Source organism: Bufo bufo, chromosome 7, assembly GCF_905171765.1.
Source record: "Bufo bufo chromosome 7, aBufBuf1.1, whole genome shotgun sequence".
Lineage (NCBI taxonomy): Eukaryota > Metazoa > Chordata > Amphibia > Anura > Bufonidae > Bufo > Bufo bufo.
In genome coordinates, this window is record NC_053395.1 from 12,063,918 (window position 1) to 12,086,909 (window position 22,992).

The 22,992-nt window shown below is 46.7% G+C and overlaps 1 long non-coding RNA gene across 1 annotated transcript; it reads right to left on the reverse strand.

Moving 5' to 3' along the window:
• Positions 1 to 326: 326 nt before the first annotated feature.
• Positions 327 to 22,730, reverse strand: LOC121007587. The gene is made up of 4 exons (XR_005780439.1): positions 22,719 to 22,730; positions 9,175 to 9,179; positions 8,871 to 8,876; positions 327 to 666 (listed from the first exon to the last, which is right to left on the reverse strand). It is a non-coding gene; the product is annotated as an uncharacterized LOC121007587 (long non-coding RNA).
• Positions 22,731 to 22,992: the final 262 nt, after the last annotated feature.

Here is a 22,992-nt window from a genome sequence, read left to right on the forward strand (position 1 = left end):
GCCTGAATAAGCAAAGGGTTTCACATAAAGTGACACTGTTTAGATTTGCTAAAAATGGCCTGGTCCTTAAAGGGTTAAAAGGTTTTACCCATCTCAGACACTGGTGGTATATCTCTGGGGGGTGGCACTAATGTCGGGGGTGGGCGCCACCTCCGGGATCTTCTCCCATCTCCTGAATATCCTAGCTCAGGGGCAGACCGCGGTCCAGCCCCCTGCATGTCCCACATTCAGCTGTATCTGCCCCCTCAGGACGCAGTGGTGAAGCAGGGAGCCTGTAGTTCAGTGCAAGCCCCGCGTAGTGACATCATCACTAGGGACGTCCAGCGACACCTATTACAGCGTGACGGTTTTGGGTGTTAACCATAAACACTTATTTCCCTGCAGGTTTAATTGCGGCAGAGATACGATGACCTGTTACTAGCGGATATTCTGTAGTCCGTTCAGGTTTAGAACGCGGTAGACTGCGATTTAGGCTTTTTACTATTTTCCTGCTTCCAGTCACTTTTATGATGTTTGTATTGTCCCTTACTGAACGGTGATGCTGTGTGTGGGGTCGCCCATCCCTCCCAGTAATGAGCCCTGTGCTGATGGGGTGCACACTATGGTGAGCCGGCTTACCCCAAATATAATCCGGGGATGCGGATGTCTATTCTAGGAGTAAGATCGCTTGTCAGTCAAAACGCGTCAGCGGAGAGCACGGACATGCGGGGTTTTTATATGCGATTTATTACAATAAAGGATTGATTTTCTCATACAATACGCTGGATCCTTCTCTACCTTCAGGTGACACCATCGCCCCTGCTGCGCTCAGACAACAGAGCAGAGCGGCGTGAAAAACAGACAAGAATAGGACATGTTCCTTCTATTTTTTGTGGAACAAATATAACGATGTGGACAGGACGCGGTGCGCTGTCCGCTTCTTTTGGGGTCCCATTGAAATGATTGGGTCCGCATCAAATCTGCAAAATGAGGTCCAAACATATGGTTGTGTGAGTGACTCCTAAATGGGGCATCACTATGAGGGAGGCATAAATGTGGGGGAGCCATCTAGGGGGCAGAACTTTTTTTTTTTTTTTTTGCGGCTCAGACCCTCACCCTCCGGCAGACCAAGGTGAACCTTTACAACAACTACCCGAGTACCACTGTCCTAGTGATATGTCATTACTATCTGAGATGGGGGCCGCTCTGGAGAAAGCTGTGGGTCCCACCTTTGGGACCGGCTCCTATCTGACACTGGTTGCATATCCTAGCGAGATGAGTCGGCCGCTCTCAGATGACAGAACCTCTTTTAAGGATCCATTCACGTCTAATATACACGGCTCAAAAAAATAATGGGAACACTTAAACAACACAATGTAACTCCAAGTCAATCACACTTCTGTGAAATCAAACTGTCCACTTAGGAAGCAACACTGAGTGACAATCAATTTCACATGCTGTTGTGCAAATGGGATAGACAAGAGGTGGAAATTATAGGCAATTACCAAGACACCCCCAATAAAGGAGTGGTTCTGCAGGTGGTGACCACAGACCACTTCTCAGTTCCTATGCTTCCTGGCTGATGTTTTGGTCACTTTTGAATCGGTGCTTTCACTCTAGTGGTAGCATGAGACGGAGTCTACAACCCACACAAGTGGCTCAGGTAGTGCAGCTTATCCAGGATGGCACATCAATGCGAGCTGTGGCAAGAAGGTTTGCTGTGTCTATCAGCGTAGTGTCCAGAGCATGGAGGCGCTACCAGGAGACAGGCCAGTACATCAGGAGACGTGGGGGAGGCCGTAGGAGGGCAACAACCCAGCAGCAGGACCGCTACCTCCGCCTTTGTGCAAGGAGGAACAGGAGGAGCACTGCCAGAGCCCTGCAAAATGACCTCCAGCAGGCCACAAATGTGCATGTGTCTGCTCAAACGGTCAGAAACAGACTCCATGAGGGTGATATGAGGGCCCGACGTCCACAGGTGGGGGTTGTGCTTACAGCCCAACACCGTGCAGGACGTTTGGCATTTGCAGAGAACACCAAGATTGGCAAATTCGCCACTGGCGCCCTGTGCTCTTCACAGATGAAAGCAGGTTCACACTGAGCACATGTGACAGATGTGACAGAGTCTTGAGACGCCGTGGAGAACGTTCTGCTGCCTGCAACATCCTCCAGCATGACCGGTTTGGCATTGGGTCAGTAATGGTGTGGGGTGGCATTTCTTTGGAGGGCCGCACAGCCCTCCATGTGCTCGCCAGAGGTAGCCTGACTGCCATTAGGTACCGAGATGAGATCCTCAGACCCCTTGTCAGACCATATGCTGGTGCGGTTGGCCCTGGGTTCCTCCTAATGCAAGACAATGCTAGACCTCATGTGGCTGGAGTGTGTCAGCAGTTCCTGCAAGACGAAGGCATTGATGCTATGGACTGGCCCGCCCGTTCCCCAGACCTGAATCCAATTGAGCACATCTGGGACATCATGTCTCGCTCTATCCACCAACGTCACGTTGCACCACAGACTGTCCAGGAGTTGGCAGATGCTTTAGTCCAGGTCTGGGAGGAGATCCCTCAGGAGACCGTCCGCCACCTCATCAGGAGCATGCACAGGCGTTGTAGGGAGGTCATACAGGCACGTGGAGGCCACACACACTACTGAGCCTCATTTTGACTTGTTTTAAGGACATTACATCAAAGTGGGATCAGCCTGTAGTGTGTTTTTCCACTTTAATTTTGAGTGTGACTCCAAATCCAGACCTCCATGGGTTGAAAAATTTGATTTCCATTTTTAAATTTTTGTGTGATTTTGTTGTCAGCACATTCAACTATGTAAAGAACAAAGTATTTCAGAAGAATATTTAATTAATTCAGATCTAGGATGTGTTATTTTTTTGAGCAGTGTATATCTCATGAGTGACCAGTGAGGCTCCAAGCCATTAAGGAGGCCATGTGGCTGTAGAATATGAATCGCCTGCATTCTGGCGCAGTTTCTAAAAGCCGACCGCTTGAACAGTGGGAACCTGTAAATCGCTCAGTTGGCAGTTCTGATGACGGGTTCCCTTTAAATTCACAGCTTTATTGAAGCTTGTAGTTCTAGATATTACCACTAGGTGTCACTTTGCTCTCTACCAGCTATGACACACTGTAGCACAGGGGGAGGCAAACTCCGGCACTCCAGCTGTTGTGGAACTACATTTCCCAGCATGCTCCAGAGCAGAGCAAGTTGTACTCACATAGAAATGAATGGAGCATGCTGGGAAATGTAGTTTCACAACAGCTGGAGTGCTGAATACACTACAGTGTGTCATAGCTGGTAGAGAGCAAACAGACACCTAGTGGTAATATCTAGAACTACAAGCTTCAATAGTCACATTATTATATACCTATTACTAATATATAATAATATGAGAAATATGAATGTAATGTAGCATGAAGGAGAGGGGCAACATGCCTCAGGGGCACACCACAACATGCCTACGGGTGCAGAGGTAGAGGTCGCATCTCGTCACTAGTGCCTTTGGTGGACTAAAGTCCCATCTGTCACATAACAAGGCACCAGTATTACTATACACACATTACATGTCTGTTCTTGGCTATAGGTTTCTCATTTGGCCGAGAAGCTTTCAGTTATCCTTCTTCATGATGATGAGAATGCAGCACAGTACACCTCCCCAGCAGTGCTGAACACCACATTGCACCACATTATACCTCTGCAGCCACACACATACCACAGTGCAGCACAGTACACCTCCTCAGCAGTGCTGAACACCACATTGCACCACATTATACCTCTGCAGCCACATATACCACAGTGCAGCACAGTACACCTCCTCAGCAGTGCTGAACACCACATTGCACCACATTATACCTCTGCAGCCACACATAGCACAATGCAGCACAGTACACCTCCTCAGCAGTGCTGAACACCACATTGCACCACATTATACCTCTGCAGCCACACATACCACAGTGCAGCACAGTACACCTCCTCAGCAGTGCTGAACACCACATTGCACCACATTATACCTCTGCAGCCACATATACCACAGTGCAGCACAGTACACCTCCTCAGCAGTGCTGAACACCACATTGCACCACATTATACCTCTGCAGCCACACATAGCACAGTGCAGCACAGTACACCTCCTCAGCAGTGCTGAACACCACATTGCACCACATTATACCTCTGCAGCCACACATAGCACAGTGCAGCACAGTACACCTCCTCAGCAGTGCTGAACACCACATTGCACCACATTATACCTCTGCAGCCACACATAGCACAGTGCAGCACAGTACACCTCCTCAGCAGTGCTGAACACCACATTGCACCACATTATACCTCTGCAGCCACACACATACCACAGTGCAGCACAGTACACCTCCTCAGCAGTGCTGAATACCACATTGCACCACATTATACATCTGCAGCCACACATACCACAATGCAGCACAGTACACCTCCTCAGCAGTGCTGAACACCACATTGCACCACATTATACCTCTGCAGCCACACATACCTGTCACGAGGGTATCAAGAGCCACGTCTGACTCCGTTATACCCGGGGTCAGGAGGTCGCAGCGGGTGGCTGCGCGCTCTATATCTAAAGATCACGTTGTTTCTTAGTGATTGTTTTCTGTGTTTGCCTTGCTATCCTTTTTGTCTCAATCAGGGATCCGTAGCTTCTCCTCCTCAGCTGTTTCTTGTCTACCACTCCCAACCTCCTTATATTCTCCCCTCACACTTCTCTAGTTGCCAGTTATAGAGCTTCCTGCCTGGACATCTATACTGACCCACTGGAGTTGTGAATCCTGGTTGTCGTTCCAGAGTGCTACCCTCCGGATCCCTGTTGGGCTTCTTGTTGTCTCCTGTTGTCGCCCACCTGGGATTATATGTTGAGTTTGTATTGTCTGTCCTTCCCTTGGTGTTTTCCTTTAGAGCTAGTGGTGCGGACTAGTGTTCCCATCGCCCTGTTCACTACCTAGGGCTCAGCTTAGGGAAAGCCAGGGCTTTAGGCACGTGATCGGCGTACGGGTGAGGAACCCGTCAAGGGACGTCAGGGCAGCCAGGTGCCAGCCGCTAGGTGAGTCAGGGGTCACCACCTTCCCTCTCACTTGGGCAGGGCCTTCCTTGTTCCCTCCCTCTGTGTCACGTATGTGATAGTCACGCCGACCGTGATAATACCACAGTGCAGCACAGTACACCTCCTCAGCAGTGCTGAACACCACATTGCACCACATTATACCTCTGCAGCCACACATACCACAGTACACCTCCTCAGCAGTGCTGAACACCACATTGCACCACATTGTACCTCTGCAGCCACACATACCACAGTGCAGCACAGTACACCTCCTCAGCAGTGCTGAACACCACATTGCACCACATTGTACCTCTGCAGCCACACTTACCACACTGCAGCACAGTACACCTCCTCAGCAGTGCTGAACACCACATTGCACCACATTATACCTCTGCAGCCACACATACCACAGTGCAGCACAGTACACCTCCTCAGCAGTGCTGAATACCACATTGCACCACATTATACCTCTGCAGCCACACATACCACAGTGCAGCACAGTACACCTCCTCAGCAGTGCTGAACACCACATTGCACCACATTATACCTCTGCAGCCACACATACCACAGTGCAGCACAGTACACCTCCTCAGCAGTGCTGAATACCACATTGCACCACATTATACCTCTGCAACCACACATACCACAGTGCAGCACAGTACACCTCCCCAGCAGTGCTGAACACCACATTGCACCACATTGTACCTCTGCAGCCACACATACCACAGTGCAGCACAGTACACCTCCTCAGCAGTGCTGAATACCATATTATACCTCTGCAGCCACACATACCACATACTGTGCAGCACAGTACACCTCCTCAGCAGTGCTGAACACCACATTATACCTCTGCAGCCACACATACCACATACTGTGCAGCACAGTACACCTCCTCAGCAGTGCTGAATACCACATTGCACCACATTATACCTCTGCAGCCACACATACCACAGTGCAGCACAGTACACCTCCTCAGCAGTGCTTAACACCACATTGCACCACATTGTACCTCTGCAGCCACACATACCACAGTGCAGCACAGTACACCTCCTCAGCAGTGCTGAATACCATATTGCACCACATTATACCTCTGCAGCCACACATACCACAGTGCAGCACAGTACACCTCCTCAGCAGTGCTGAATATTCCAGTGAATCATAAAATACCTCTCCAGCATTGTCACTCTGCAACACAAAATAAAACAGTGCAACACAAAATCCGTCTCCAGGAGCTCCAAACAAACATTACTGTGCAGCAACACTGGCACCAGCATTGTCCCCATCCTCCTCCCGGCCACTGGCAGAATATAATATGTAGTATAATAGTATGAAACTATAATAGTACATAATATAACAGGATGATGTGTAAATGTCATAGATTCATATTATATCCACAGAAGATCATAGAAAACCTATCAGATGATGAACGTGAGATTTGTCTGTCAACACAGTTCACTGTGCAATCCACAAATGCGAGTTACATCTGTATCATGCAAAGAAGAAGCCACGATCCAGAAACACGGCGGACTGCGGCAAAATTGAAAACTGTGCTGTGGTCTGATGAATCCAAATGTGAAATTCTTTTTATAAACCATGGAGGCCGTGTCCTGCAGACTCAGGAGGAAAGGGACCGTCCAGCTTATTATCGGAAGCCTGCATCCCTGATGGTGTGGGTTTACATTAGTGCCTATGAGAGGCTGTATCAACGCTGAACAGTATATAGAGGTTTTAGAAGAAGATCTGCTCCCATCCAGACGTCTCTTTCAGGGAAGACTTTGCATATTTCAGTAAGACAACGCAGGGTCCAGCAAAAGCACTTTAGTTACTGATAATACAACAGTCTGCATCCGTTATGAAAGGATCCGGTTGTATTATCTTTAACATTGCCAACACGGATCCGTCATTAACTCCATTGAAAGTCATCTGTTTTATGTTGGGTCAGAGAACACGGACCCGTCTCCATTGACTTGCATTGGGGGTAATGCCGGATCCATCTTTCTCCGCATCCCAGGACGGAAAGATAAATATAACATGTTGCGGTTTGCTCTCCGGTCTGGGAACGCAACTAAATGGAACGGAATGCATTTTAAAGCATTCTGTTCTGTTCAGTTCAGTTCTGTCCCTATTGACAATTAATGGGGACAAAACTGAAGCTTTTTTTCTGGTATTAAGCTCCTATGACGGATCTCAATACCGGAAAACTTAAACGCTAGTGTAAAGTACCCTGAACCACATCCTGCGTCCATCACAACAGCAGGAAGAAGAGTCCAGGTGCTGAACCGGCCACCTGCAGTCCAGACCTTTCACCGAGAGAAAACATTTGGTGTTTTATGAAATGGAAAATCCAGCAAAGAAGACCCAGGACTAGAGGTGATTGAATTGACATTGGATGTACCATCCGAAGTCGATTAGCTAAAAACTTCGTTCTAATACTGTACGGAGCTTCTCCTCCGTACAGTATTAGAATGTATTGGCTCTGATGAGCCGAAGTTATTACTTCGCAAAGTCTCGTGAGACTTCGTGTAATAACTTCGGGAATTATTACAGTAAAAAACCTTAATACCGAACTTGGGTTCAGTTCCAAGGTTTTTTACAGTAATAATTCACAAAGTTATTACACGAAGCCTCGCAAGACTTTGCAAAAGTAATAACTTCGGCTCATCAAAGCCAATACATTCTAATACTGTACGGAGCGGGATCTCCGTACAGTATTAGTACAAAGTTTTCAGCGAATCGACTTCTGATGTACTATCCGAAGTCGATTCGCTCATCTCTACCCAGGACTGTTGAACATCGAGAACCCTACATCAGACAAGAACGGGGCCACATTCCTCTCCCAAAACTCCAGCAATTGTCTCGTCACTTCCCAGACGTAAAAGTAGAGCTGGAGCTACACAATGGTAGACAGGGCCCCGGAAGAACTCTTTTGAGATGCAATGAAATGTAAAATGTCTCATCACCTGATGTGTGATCTATGATCTCCGGTGAATGAAATGTGGCTCTATGAGATTTACAGATCCGTGGATTCAGTTATTTAGTTATGTCAGTATCTCATGTATAACAGGGGCCTAGCTAAAGGCTCACGGGCCCTGGTGCAAGAGTTCAGCTTGGGCCCCCATTCTCTTAGTGCTTGTTGGCCTGGGGCAGTGGAGCACGTAGCCTTCCTGCTGCCCGAGGCAAACATTGAAAGGGCACCCCCTTATGCCAAATTCTTAACCTAACCCCTTCCCTCCAGCCAGACGTGTAAATTGACCAGTATGCACTTTCTATAATGCCAGTGTCTTATCTGGCACAAGGGTTTATGTGCCCCCTCAGGCTCCTGGGCCCGGTAGCGACTGCTACCTCTGCACCCCCTATAGCTACGCCCCTGATGTATAACAATAATACCGCTGAAGTCAGGGTCTCTCCACCTTAAACCTGACTCCTCAGGGAGGACGGGATAATTTTAGGAGAACTGTACCCACCACCATTGTTCTGCCCAGCAGGGTTAGAAAAGGATTTGAGTTCTAAAGTGTTTAGTGTGCTTATAGCACCATCTAGCGGTCTTAAATTGTATCACACTTTGCTTTTCCTGTTACAAAGACTACTGCATTGTGGGCAGTGCACTGCATTCTGGGAGTGCAAAGCATTCTGGGAAAGAGACGTCTCCAGTCTCCAGGACACAGTTGAGAGCTGTCCTATGCATGTCTCCTTCTCAAACTCCACCATCCTTGTAAAAGCATATCTGGTGAGAGATCTACCTTTGTTTCAGGGATTTTATGTTATGCAGAACTGTTCAGTTAGTTATAATTGTTACTCAGGGAGTTGTGAGTACTGTTAGCTAGACATGTAATACTATGTACAGGCAGCCATTTTACCATGTTCTTCAGTGTTAAAGTAATGATATAGTACATGCTATCCTATGCTTTATACTTATACATGTTATTTGTATTCGTGTAGTTTTACCGCACACTTGTACAATCTCTCACTCACAAACATCGCGCAGAGAGTACAGCCTGTTGACCAATAAACAAGTTAGACTACAAAGAACAGTCCTCTTATTTGGAAGACCGGAATGGTTTATGCTGAATGTCAGACTGCACACTGTGTGAATGTGTATGAAGACAGAACAGTAAAACAGATGCTAGTCACCAGCGATAGTGGATCTGACTATACGGAACCGCCATCACACACACGGTCCTGCGTATAAGATTGCAGCGGCTGCCAAACAGTCACAAGAAGTGAGAGTGCAGCCCCCAGCAAGTGCAGCACGATCCAGACCACGCTGAAGTCTGTTTCTACATAGACTGAGTCCGCACAGAGACATTAAGCAGCCAGAAAAAGGCAGACAATGTCCTCTAGCCAGGCATCATTATACAGGACCAGGTCACGGGCAAGCTGCTCTAGCAAGAAAAGGCTGCTCTTGCCCATGCAGAAGCTGAGGCTGCAAAGTAAGGTCCTCCATTGCTGCACAAGAGATGCAACAAAAGAAAAAGGGAGTGTCAAGGAAAGAAGAGAGCATGCCTGCAAGTGTCAAAGGAAAAAGAGAGCGTTACTGGAAGAAGAGAGAGCACGCCTGCAATAGTCACTGGAAGAAGAGAGAGCACGCCTGCAATAGTCACTGGAAGAAGAGAGAGCACGCCTGCAATAGTCACTGGAAGAAGAGACAGCATGCCTGCAAGCGTCACTGGAAAAACTCGCCGCAGAGAAAGAAGCGGCAGTAGCCAAAGCAGAGTTCCGTGAAGCCTTGGAGTTCCCCGAATTCGAGAAACACAGCTAAGTACTTGGACCAGACCTAGATGAACAAGAATCAGCACAGAACGTCTCAGAATATGTCCATCAGCATCCAAAGACAGATGACAATTATGATCCAGTATAATCAGCTAGCTTATACAAAGTGCCAAAGATCCTACCTTGAGCCGGACGGTATCCGGCAAAGCGATGCCAGCCACAACTTCCGCCCTGCAGAATGAAAGCTACAACCTTCAATTCGACTTAAAGGGACAACCATCGCGTCAGAACGGTATTATACAGACTTTCCTAAGCCAGAAACCCCTAAAAGGTATGGTGATACACCACACATGCAGCATAACAGCAGCACACCGGGTAGTATTGGCGCTAACCAGGCTGCCATAGACTTCGCCAAGTTCTTTGCTAAACGGGAGCTGGTTACCAAAGGACTTATAAAGTTTCCCGATCGCCCCGAGAACTACAGGGCACGGCGAGCCTCCTTCCAGAGCGCCATAAGGGACTTAGATCTTTCCTGTAGTGAGGAGTTAGATCTCTTGGTAAAGTGGTTTGGAAGCGAGTCTGCTGAACACGCCAAAAGAATCAGCGACATTAACATAAAGTATCCGGGCAAAGGTCTAAAGATGGTGTGGGAAAGACTTGATGAGTGTTATGGGTCAATAGAAGCTATAGAAAATGCTTTATATAAGAGAATTAATAATTTCCCCAGAATAGTGGGTCGGGGCCACCAGAAGCTCAGGGAACTCACTGACTTGTTGGTAGAGGTACAGGTTGCTCAGGCGGAAGGAGATCTGCCGGGGCTAGCCTTCCTGGACACCGCCAGAGGTGTCAATCCGATTGTCCAAAAACTACCTTATGTTTAAACACTTCTTATTGAACATTTTTAAACATTATATCTACATACAAGAAGCAATCCTCAGAAGAGGTATTAGTAATTCAAGCATACAAATGCAGGTGTGTATTACACAGGACGTACAGTAGGAATGATCAACTGCTCATAGTCACCAACATATGCTGCATAACATATACAGTACTAGATAAATTGAAGAGAGAGGAAGAGAAAAAATAAAGTAAAAGAAGCTAGAAACAGAGCGGAGAGAAAGAAGAAAGATAGATCGGGAAACAGAGAGAGGACGAAGAAAGAGGGGGGAAAAAACAAAACGCTGCACTCAAGCAGTAAGTAAGGAGTGAAAGTCCGGGGATTCCTGGAAGCCGACCCATTTCGACCAAATCTTGAGATATTTGGAGGACTCATCAAGCTCTTCTGAAGAAATCTATTCCATCCTAGCAATATACAACATTATCTGGAACCATTCCATCATAGCAGGGACGCGTGTCGTGCGCCAGTGTCGCGGTATTACCGATCTGACTGCGGAGATGCAAAATCTCAGCAAGCTTTTCTTTTGAGACGCGATAGAGCCAGGCAGAATGGAGAGGAGCGCCACCTGGGGAGAATTGCTAACTGTTTTCTGTGAGATGCTGCAATATACTTCAAAAACCTTGTCCCAGAAGGGTTTAACCAAGTCGCAGCCCCACCATATATGCAGCATTGTACCTCCCTCCTTACCACACCTCCAGCATGTCTCAGAGACAGAGGGGAAGATCCTGTACCAACGTGACAGAGCCTTATAGTTTTTTTCCCTGGGCAGAACAGGCCATAGAGAGCTTGTGAGAAAATATAAAAGCTTTCTGCTGGTCTGGCGCTCTATGTCAGTTCCCGATTCCTGCCCCCACACCGAGGTAAAACTTAGGAAATCTTTATTAGAGTCAGTAAGTAAGTTCCGATAAAGCAGAGAGAACATACGTGACGGCGGAGAGGATAGTAACAACAATTTCTTGGTCTCAGCTAAAGAGGTCCCAAAAGAGCTCCGCTCCACCCTGGAAGAGACGTAGGACTTCAGCTGTTCATATTCCAGCCATGAAATCCGTGTATTAGGATGTTCGTAGTTATCTCAGAAAAAGAAGCCTCTGAGAGGAGATGGTGAAAACGGGGATCATCTGCAGCCTGCATGCCAAGGATAGAGTCTCTACCGACACTGGCGAGGAAGGCCGGGTTATGAAAAATCGGAGTAAGTGGACTGAGTCTTCTGGAACAGATGCCTTTCTGAGTCAGAGAGTCTCACAATTTTAGAGTCTGTCGCAGCAAGGCATTCCGTTTATCTAAGTGTGGTCGGGTCTGGGGCGATCCATGGGGCATGTTTAAGAGGAAGAGAATAGAAGGTCTGTTCCAACCCTACCCATTGTTTTGAGGCTCCGTGATATTGCCAATCTAATAACCTATTGAGGGATGCCGCCATATGATATGGTTTGGAATCTGGAAGGCCCCCCCCCCCCAGAAGATTTAGGTCTGGTTAAGGTAGAAAAGCCTATCCGTGGGCTGAGGTGGCCCCACACAAATCGGATAATTGCTGTTTTCAATCTTTGAAAAAAAGAAGAGGGTGGAGTTAGGGGGACGGCCTGGAAGATATATAGGAATTTGGGTAGGATGTCCATTTTTAGGACATTTACTCGACCGAGCCAAGACAAGCCCTTTTTGTTAAAGGCAGCAAGGTCTCTCAATGTACGTTCCAGTAAGGGAAGATAATTCAAATTAAATAAATGATTCGTATCCACTGGAATTTGTATCCCCAAATATTTAATTGAAGATGATAAAGTTTCTCAAATGGCCGAATCGTTCAAATTCACTTGGTATCGAGATGAGAGATATGTGGGGTTGAGTGACTTATAGCAGGAGATCCTCTGCGTATAATGCTGAGAACCCATAATCGTGAAACCATGTACCGATGGGTTATGTCGGAGAGCGTTGGCCAGGTGTTCCATCACTAGGACACACAGCAGAGGGGACAACGGACACCCTTGCCTGGTGCCATTCCGAATCGATATGGAAGGGGATAAGAGCCCGTTTGCCAGCACTTTGGCCGTGGGGTGAGAATATAAGGCGCGGATCCTGTCTAAGAACCTAGGCCCCAACCCAATTTGTCTCAGGGTAGAATCTAAAAAAGTCCAGTGAACCCGGTCAAATGCCTTTTCGGCATCTACTGACAACAGACATAAGGGAGAGGCATTGGACCGCGCTGCATTTGTAAGCAGTAAGGTTTTAATCGTATTGTCCCGCGCACAAAGCCCACCTGGTCCGAGTGGATAATATGTGGAAGTAAAGGGGCCAACCTATCTGCAAGAATCTTAGAGTATAGTTTAATGTCAATATTGATTAGCGAGATAGGTCGATAGTTTAGGACAGGGAAGAATCCTTGCCAGGTTTGGGTAGTATGCTAATATCTGCCTCCAGGGACTGTGTAGTGAATGGGGACTCTGGGACAATACTATTAAAAACCCTGGTCAGAAAAGGGGATATAAGGTCACCAGAGCATTTGTAAAAGGCAGGTGTGAAGCCATCGGGCCAGGGCTCTTAATAATGGCCCTCACAGAGAAATCACTATCCAAAACATCCTTGTCCTGGACAGATATTGTAGGTAGTGCCGTCTCCGAGATGTATTCGTCTATACGGGCACCAAGGGAAGGTGGCGCCGAATCAGAAAATTGGCCTTTGATGTTAAAAAAGCTGTGAATAATAGGAATGAAACACCTTCACAATTTCTATAGGGTTGTGGGAAATAGCACCATTCGGTTTATTTTTTTTATTTATTTTTTTATTAAATTATCTTTATTAATATATCTGAACAAGTTACAATAAACAAAAAAATTAAGTAAATACTCCACATATTCAATATATTTTCCCCTTATCCCAACCCCACCCCGAATCTGTGATGCGTCCACCTCCTCTCCCCCCCTGCCCCCCCCCCCCAAAAAAAGGGGGCAGAGACAGGGGGGGAGGGGAGGGAAAAGAAAGAGGGGGGGGGGAAGAGAAAAGAAAAAAACTCAATAAATAAAGTTTTATACAACCAGTCAAATCTTCCAACCGCCCCATATCTTAGTCCACTTCTCATCCACATCTCTCTGCCTGTACAGACAGAATTTGCTCGTAGTTTTTTACCTTGTTAACTAGATTTATCCATGTATTTAGTTCTGGAGTGTGCTGAGCAAACCAGGTCCGGCTAACCAAAATTCTAGCTAGCATTATTGTGGAAAACTCATTATGCAAGAACACTTGTGGTTCGAAAGGTATTCGTATTTTAAGTTTATAAATAAGGAAGTTGTTAATACTATTCCAGTATTTTATAAGCTCTGAGCAGGTCCAGATCATTTGGAGATAGTCCACACCTGAGGTGTCACATCTAGGGCGCTTAGATGAATCTCTTAGCCCACATCTATTCAGCCATGTAGGGGGGACGTATAATCTATGGCAGATATTAAAATGTACTAGAACATGATTAAAGTTCTGGGATAGTGAACCTAAATTCGCAAAGATATTCCCCCATCCTTCTAATTGTGTGTTCGGACAGTCCAGCTCCCAGGCTCTTTGTCCTGGTGACTGTGTGTCACAAAACCGTGCTTTAACTAATAGTTTATATATATTTGAAATCTTCATTCTAGAAAGTGTCCTCCCTATCCAATCATTCAAAAAGGATGAACCATCTATATCCAACACCAGTTTATCGTCCAGACTAAATAAGTTGTACAAAATTTTCAACCCAGGGCGATAATCAAGCCCAAGTATTGAAAAGTGTCAACGATGTCCAACTGAGTAACAAGAGCCTCCTTCTGTGGTAACGGGTCTATTGGCATCAAACTGGTCTTGGACCAGTTTATAAGAAGACCGGACACCTCCCCAAATGATTTAACCATTTGAATAGTTCTGGGAAGAGTTGTTTCTGTGTGGTCTATAAAAAAAAAGAACATCATCCGCATATAAAGAGATTATACGGTCTTGCGCTCCTAGTGTTCCAAATCCTTTAACCTGATCATCCTGCCTAATGGCCAAAGCACGGGGCTCAATGTAAATATCGAATAACAATGGGGATAATGGGCATTAGGTTTCTTGATATCAGAAATAAAGGTTTGTGACGATCTGGGATGCAAAAGACGGGCAAGGGGCCTTCCACATTTAGTGGCGTATTCGTAGAAAAAGCGTCTCCCCCGATCCCGATACATTTTATACTGCTGGTCTACCATTGCTTTAATGGAATCCCTAACTTTAAGCAATTCAACATATACAGTAGGGGGAGTGTTCGTTTATGATGCATTTCCAGATTATGGGCCTGGGTAAGGAGTTTGGTGATTTTATGAGCCCTCTCTCTTTTCAGTCGTGTGCCATGTTTAATAAAAGTCCCCCGAAGGACATATTTAAGTGTCTCCCACTGTGTTGGTAGGGAAGTATTGTCAGTGGCGTGTATCTGTAAAAAATCACCTACTGTGTTCTGAATGTCGGCCACACAAACCGCGTCTTTAAGAAGGTTATCATTTAACCTCCAATTCCATGGCCTAGGAGCAGCATCAGGTAACTCTACCGAAAAATAGATTGAGGCATGATCAGAAAATAAAATATCTCCGATAGAGGCCTGAGGTCTCCACGCGAAAGTGCGGTGACTGATGAGAAAAAGGTCGATACGACTGTAGGACTTGTCGGGGGGGGGTGTAGAAAAATGTGTAATCTTTACCTTGTAGATGAAGAATCTACCACCTGTAGGGAGTGGAGGTGAGAAAGTAAGGATCTCAGTTGCCGGCGGGGGGGGCAGCGCTCCGACCAGTAGTGGAATCCAAGAGTGGATCTAGTGTGAAATTAGAATCTCCGCCGACTATCACCTGTCTCTCCGCGAAATCGGACAATTGGTCCAGGAAAGACCTGCTAGTAGAAAGCTGTCTCTGATTAGGCAAGTACCAGTTGACCACAGTGATTAAGGTTGAGTATATCCTCAGCTTAAGAAAAACGTAGCGACCCTCTCCATCCAATGTAACATCCACCACAGTCCCTTGTAAGGATTTATGCAAAGCCACAGAGACTCCTCTAGATCTTGAGTCTGGGCTTGGGTTATGATACCATTGTGTAAAAGACCCATCCCGGAGTGACGGCAAATGTGTCTCCTGTAAGAGCAGGACTTGTACCTTCTGTTTATGCATATAATAGAGAATATGTGACCTTTTTTGAGGTGTGCGGAATCCCCGGACATTCAGAGACCCAAATTTCAAGATAGTCATCTCCGTCAAGAACTAAAAAAAAAAAAAGAAGAGGGGAAGAAAGAGACAGTTAGAAATACGGGGGAAAGGACAGAATATCAAGTGAAATGAATACCCCCATACTCAAAACGACTCGCCAAAGCAGAAGTATCTCAAAGGTAGACACTATAGGCGTTCTAGATAATGCCACGCTCAAGAAGACCTGCCGTCTGGATGCCCAACAGGAGACGTCAGACCCCAAAGGACAGGTCAATACGAGAGGGCCAGGTAAACAGGCCGTGAGCTGTGACTACCGGGAAACAATTATTTCAAACAGTGAGAATAAAGAGATATGAGGGGCACTCTCTACATATGGGATCACACAAATAGCTGATATGACCCAATGGGAGGGAAAATCATTTATTCACAAATACTATAAGCTCTAAAATACAATCCCATAAATGACATAAAATAAAATGGAATCAACTTATCATAAAATTCACTAGAGAGGAAAACGTCCGCTGTATCTATCTGCTCCTTTGGGTTGGATGTTGCAATACAGGAGCAGATAGATACAGCGGACGTTTTCCTCTCTTGTGAATTTTATGATAAGTTGATTCCATTTTATTTTATTCTATTTTACGTCATTTATGGGATTGTATTTTAGAGCTTATAGTATTTGTGAATAAATGATTTTCCCTCCCATTGGGTCATATCAACTATTTGTGTGATCCCATATGTAGAGAGTGCCCCTCATATCTCTTTATTCTCACATTTTGCAACACAGGCCTAGGGTGAGGGCTTTAGAGGTGAGCACCTCTTATCTATAGCCGATTGGTGGGTGTAGCCGCTGTCTTCTATTTTTTGCAAATTTCCCATTATTTCAAACAGGTAAAGACAAAGTGCCTCCCATAAGTATTACTTTCAGAGCTTATGACAGCTTCAAATCAGGGCATATTGAGCGATTCTCAAAAATGTCCTAATCTGAACATATTAGGCTAGGCTCACAGATGTCCTCACTCTGTGGAGGCCTCAACCAACAGGTCCTGGCTTCTGGTGGTACGTCGAACCTTTCGGCGAGGTGGTCTGGATTCCCTCTGAGGCATTGGTGCTGCCTCCATCCGGTAGGGAGGGCCAGTCAGAAATCTCCACTAGTGCAAGATCCAGTGCCGCAGAGGAGGACGGTAAATCTCTGGGGCGACGAAGGAACACAAGCGTCCATCTAAGCGAACCTGCAGACAGAAGGGAAATCTCCAGGTATATGCAATTTTGCGCTGTTGCAGAAGGGTCGGCCGGGGGCGCAGGGCCTTTCGTTTCAATAAAGTGAAGCGTGAAATATCAGAAAGAAGTTGTATGGGGGAGCCCATGTATTGCACCTGACCGGCCTCCCTAGCCTTTTTCATGATGGCTTCCTTCTGTTGATAATGGTGTACTCGACAAATAGCATCTCTAACCCTGTCAGAATCAGCCGACCTAGGCCCCAATGCACGATGAGCTCTGTCCAGCTCCAAAGGTGTGTCCCGAGGGACCCCTAAGAGATCATTAAAGATACAGCGCAAAGTATTGTCTAAGTCCCCAGGCGCCACCGTTTCAGAAAGGCCCCGCACCCAGATATTTCACCTTCCTCTGTTTTCTGCGTCAACCAACATATCTGCAAGGTAATGCAGTTGAAAAGTGTGAGACGCTAAAATGGATTCCTGTGCGTCTTGTTTAGTGGCCACGGCAGCCATAGATTGCTCCACAGACGACACCTTCGCCCCCAGACAGAGCACCTCGTTTTTTATAATATTGACCTCCGCTTTATAGACCATTTCCAGTCTGGAGATCTATTCCTACTAAAGATTACATGGAGGCATACAAGTAATACGTGTATGAAGGTCGCTCAGTTCTGTAAGGCCTGAGAAGTGCCCGAGGGGGAGACAAGGAAGATTATGGGTGTTGGAGGGTTGGAAGGATGACGATCATATATATAAGAGTTCTCCCATTCCCACTCACTTGATGCTGCAGTGGTAATGGCGGTTTCCCACGCTGCCAGCCATGGGCCGCATGGCGGTGGCGTTTGGCTGCCACGTGTCAGAATCGCCTCCGGCTCCTCAGTCGCCTGTTCTGCGGTGCGGGGAGCCTCCAGATGCCTGGCTAGGTCGGCAGGGCTCCGGGTATCTGCCTCCAATGGAGCGGAGGTCACGGGAGCTTCTGTCTGTTCATCCACGTAGGCTTCCCATGAAGATGGCACAACATCTCCAGACACTACAGGAGGCTGGACCCTCATGTCACCCTCACGAGGTCTGTGTCTGGTAGTTTGGTAACAGACATGCAGACTGGTGGTCTACCGTTTCTACTTGCACAAAGCCGATATAAGTCTTGACGCTGGGTTGATGCTCTTCTATGACCCTGTCCAGATTCCCTCATGTCCTGGAATTGTCTCCATACTTTTGAAATTGCCGGAAGACTCAGAAAACCTTCATGGGATGACATGTATGGATGTTCCATCCTGGAGGAGCAGGAGTGATCCAACCAGATTGGGCAGCAGATATCGGCTCCTGCAACCAGAAGAGATAAGGACACCAGGAAAACCCAAAACTAGAGAATATTCAGGAAGGATGAGGAGAGAGGAATTGTCTGCGGCACCGAAGCAGCTGAAATAGTCACAATTGTTAATGCTTCCTAACTGGACAAAATGATATCCCAGAAATGTCAGTGACCCGGAGATACACTGCGTTAAGTGTTCTCGTAATTTTTTGAACAGTGTATTAGTCCAGAGCTGCATTCACGGTTCTGTTCGTTGTTCTAGCAGGTAGTGAGTGCAGCTCTGGAGTATAATACAGGATGTAACTCAGGATCAGTACAGGATAAGTAATGCATGTACACAGTGACTGCACCAGCAGAATAGTGAGTGCAGCTCTGGGGTATAATACAGGATGTAACTCAGGATCAGTACAGGATTAGTAATGTATGTACACAGTGACTGCACCAGCAGAATAGTGAGTGCAGCTCTGGAGTATAATACAGGATGTAACTCAGGATCAGTACAGGATAAGTAAGGTATGTACACAGTGACTGCACCAGCAGAATAGTGAGTGCAGCTCTGGAGTATAATACCGGATGTAACTCAGGATCAGTACAGGATCAGTAATGTATGTACACAGTGACTGCACCAGCAGAATAGTGAGTGCAGCTCTGGGAGTATAATACAGGATGTAACTCAGGATCAATAGAAGACAAGTAATGTATTGTATTTGCAAAGCAGGCCACATTTTAGCATCTGTCTTATTGCTACAGACCCTATAGTTCAAAAAACCCAAACTGTGGGGTCGATGGTGATGTAAGTTTGGTTGATTGTCCTCTGACCACTAACCTCCTACACTTGGCGTTGGAGCACAGTGAACATATATCTTCTTCTATTGTTAGAGCTGATGCACACGAGCGTAAGGAGTCGGTTGCTGTATTGTGGACCGTAAATGGCAGGTCCGCAATATATGGGCACCAGCGGTGTGCAGTCCGTTTGCAGGTTTGGACTTGGATGGGTCCGTGATCTGGACGATAAGATCAAAGATAGGTCTTCACCCATCTTTTGTGGAGCGGAGGCACAGATCGGAAGCTCTACGAAGCACTTCCGTGGGCTTTTAGGTTTGTGCCTCTGCAGCGCAAAAGATAAGACATGTCCTACATTTTGCTGCATCTTACACAGAACCACCAGTTCCCCTAGTTTTGTGAACCCGGTATTTGCAGTCCGAAGTATGGTGCACACGCGCTCATCTGCATGACCCCTTATGAAGAAACCGAGGGGAAAAAAAACTGAAAAAGCAGAAAGTGGCGGTTTTTACTGGTCGCAATGGTGACGGGATAAGAATGTGCTCTGTACGGTAATCTCTCTGAAGGGAGGGTCTCACAGGAGAATAGGATTCCAGGCTTTTGACGAAGGAGCTCCAGCATGCGCTTCCTTCCTCCTCTTAGTCTACTCTAGAACTCCCCCTCCTGGCAGGAAGCAGGACCAGCCCACTGCTACCAAGAGGAAGGGGAACAGGATGGTTAGCGCTATTCCTGCTGCTAACCATTCCCGCAATTCCTCCTCTGCTGCTGCACATAGCATGATAGGAAACATCACATACAATAATAATAAAACCATCGCAGATTCCTCCCAAGTCTGCAGTATGGTGAACATACGCTACTCACAAGAAGTTAGGAATATTTGGCTTGTGGGTGAAATTTCAGGGTGAACCTAAAATGCCCTCTAACCTTTACAGGAGAACTTAATGTGACCTTCTCTAACCTTCTGAATGCACATGTCCAACTGTTCAATGTTTCAAAACTTTTTGCACAACTTGCTGTTCTCTAACAAGGAGCTTAACGGCAAAATTCACAACAGGTGATTGATCCATGAATCACCCAATAAATGTCCTGATTCAATTACAATTGGTATTTAAACAGTCCTCCTCATCATGCTGTTCACAGCTTGACATCATGAGACCAAGATGACACCTAACAATTGATCAACAGTAGCTGACCACTGCGAGGCTTCAAGCAGGATGTTCTCAGACGGAAGTTGCCACTGAGCTTAGAGCGTCATCAGCAGGTTGTATCAGAGAGACTGGAAGAGTCTAGAAAGGCAGAGAAGTAGATGTTCTGTGGCCACATCCCACGCTGATGACCGCTTCATTGTTAACAATGCCCTACGAAACTGGATGATGAATGGCACACAACTCTAGGCACATTTAGGGGAGGTGAGAAGCACCCAAGTGTCACGTCAGACCATTTGAAACCTTTTACATCAGTGTGGTCTGCAAGGTACCTGATCACACCACCAGGCACAGGCGTCATCATCGTGTATGGGCCAGGGAGCATCCACGCTGGACGAGGGACCAGTGGGCCCGAGTGCTGTTCACTGATGAAAGTCGATTCACGCTGAACAGAAATGATGGCCGCCAACGATGTTGGAGACGTCAAGGAGAGGGCTATGCATAAGTCACTGTAGTCACCAGCCAAGCCTTTGGTGGTGGTGTTACAGTGTGGACAGGTGGGTCTGGTCAATACAGAACTGCCCTACACATTGTGAATGAGCCCATAAAACTTGAAGAACATCATTAATCAATGGGATCAACTGAGTCGCCGTGTAGAGGCTCGTAACTCTGTACCCCAGAACCTCAATGTCCTGAGGGCCGCCCTTCAAGAAGAGTGGGATGCCGTGCCTCAGCAGACAATAAGTCGACTTATGAACAGCCCGAGACGTCGTTGTCAAGCTGGAATTGATGCTCAAAGCCACAGGACAAGTTATTGAGACACTGGTGGTATACCCAGCACTGGTGTGGGCTTTTGTTTCTATAAATTGTTTAAGATGAGGAAATCACCATCGCTGCTTCTACTTAATGCCCAACTTTCATGATATAATATCACTGCAGCCTGAACTTTTTAAGTTTTCAAAAAATTTCACCTGAAAGCCAACTATCCCTTACTTTTTGTGAGCAGTGTATAGGACATGCACGACTTACTGCAAGTGCAGACAAATGGGTCTGCATTCACAAGCGGAGCCCACACGACTGGTGCCCGTGCGTTGAGGGTCGCAAATAGAGGTCCCCAATGCACATTACGGGCAGCAAATGTTCGTGTGCATGAGCCCGAAAGAACAGAAAAAGCTGAAAGTGACGGTTTTCACTGGTGGCAATGGTGACTGGAGATAGGACTACGCTCTGTACGGTATTATCTGCGGGTAGCGACCCGTCACGGACAAGAATGGAGGAACAAGAAGCATTTATTCTATGTATACAGGTCACCGGTTCCCTTATCACTTACCTGCCTTATACGTCTAAGTAACTTACCTGCATTCCCTGGTATATAGCAATCATGGAGCATCTTTTCCGATAACTCTGCACTGCACAGTTCCTACTTTATTCCTCTTAGAAACGTTTAAATAAACTGACAACTGGTTGCTTCCATTGCCCCTGTCATGTTTATGTATCCGGCAGTCTGATACTGTCATCCGGGACACAATGAAAAACATATTTTTACTGAAGCTTCAAGTTCTGGTGCACTAATCACAGGTCCAGCATGCATGGGCCGGAGGTCGGAGGTAGCAGGCACAATGGATTGTGGGGAGCACTTTTCCTAATACTGCGCTCCTCTAGCTGACTTGTACACATAAGCCTCCAGGTACAGGGTGTAGACTTTACTTCTGGCAACGAACAGGGCGGTTCTCCCTGACGGCAGGCAAACTCCTCTGCTCCATTCTTTGAACAGGTTGCTGTACTTACAGGCCACTTCCACACAGTGGCGCAGCTATACGGGTCACAGTGGTCAAGATTGCAACCGGGCCGACTAAGTCCCTAAGTCGGGGGGGCTAACAGGGCACCATTTGCCAGTGGTGCACTACGAATTTCCATATTTTTCACTTTATAAGACAGAGTGTGTCTTATAAAAAGAATACTAGTAAGCTCCTCCATTATGGAATCACTCACTAGTCTGCTGGAGGCGGGGGGAGGGGTGCCGCGAGACGTCACTGGATGTAAGAGGTAGGTGGAGCTGTATGTAATTTATTTAACATTAGGGCTGGAGGGAAGGGGTTAGGTTGACAATCTGGCATGAGGGGGCACAATTTAATTTTTTGCCTTAGCAAAAAGGCTAGGTGCACCATTGCTCCTTGCCACACAGCACTGAGGGAAGGGGGGCCCAATCTGATCTTTTGCACTGGGGCCCCTGAACCTTTTAGCTACACCACAGGCTGCGACCATTAGAATCAATGGTGAAAATTCACAGAGCTGCAGTAAAGCCGACAGACAGGACAGGACACATCTTGATAACCCTCAGAAACTTCCTGAAGGACAGACATTAGAGACAGTTTACCATCCTGCTCTTGAATAATGCTGGTGACCGATCTTACATTATCCACTTTGAATTTTATGGTATGCAGGTACGTGTTTACTCCATTAGACTCGCTTTCAAATCTTCTAGTCGCCATCCAAAATTCCTTCCCCCCCCCCCCTTCCTTCCTTTGAGATGTCAGGTTGAGGATGAGGCGCCTGGTTTCGGGAGTTCCTCCTTTCCGGACTCTGAATTTAAAAGAGAAGTAATTTCTCTTTCTTCTAGAAGATCTTATGCTTTAGATACCAAACTCTGGACAGGGGTCTCCATAAATTGGTCCACTGGAAATACAGAAAACTCAA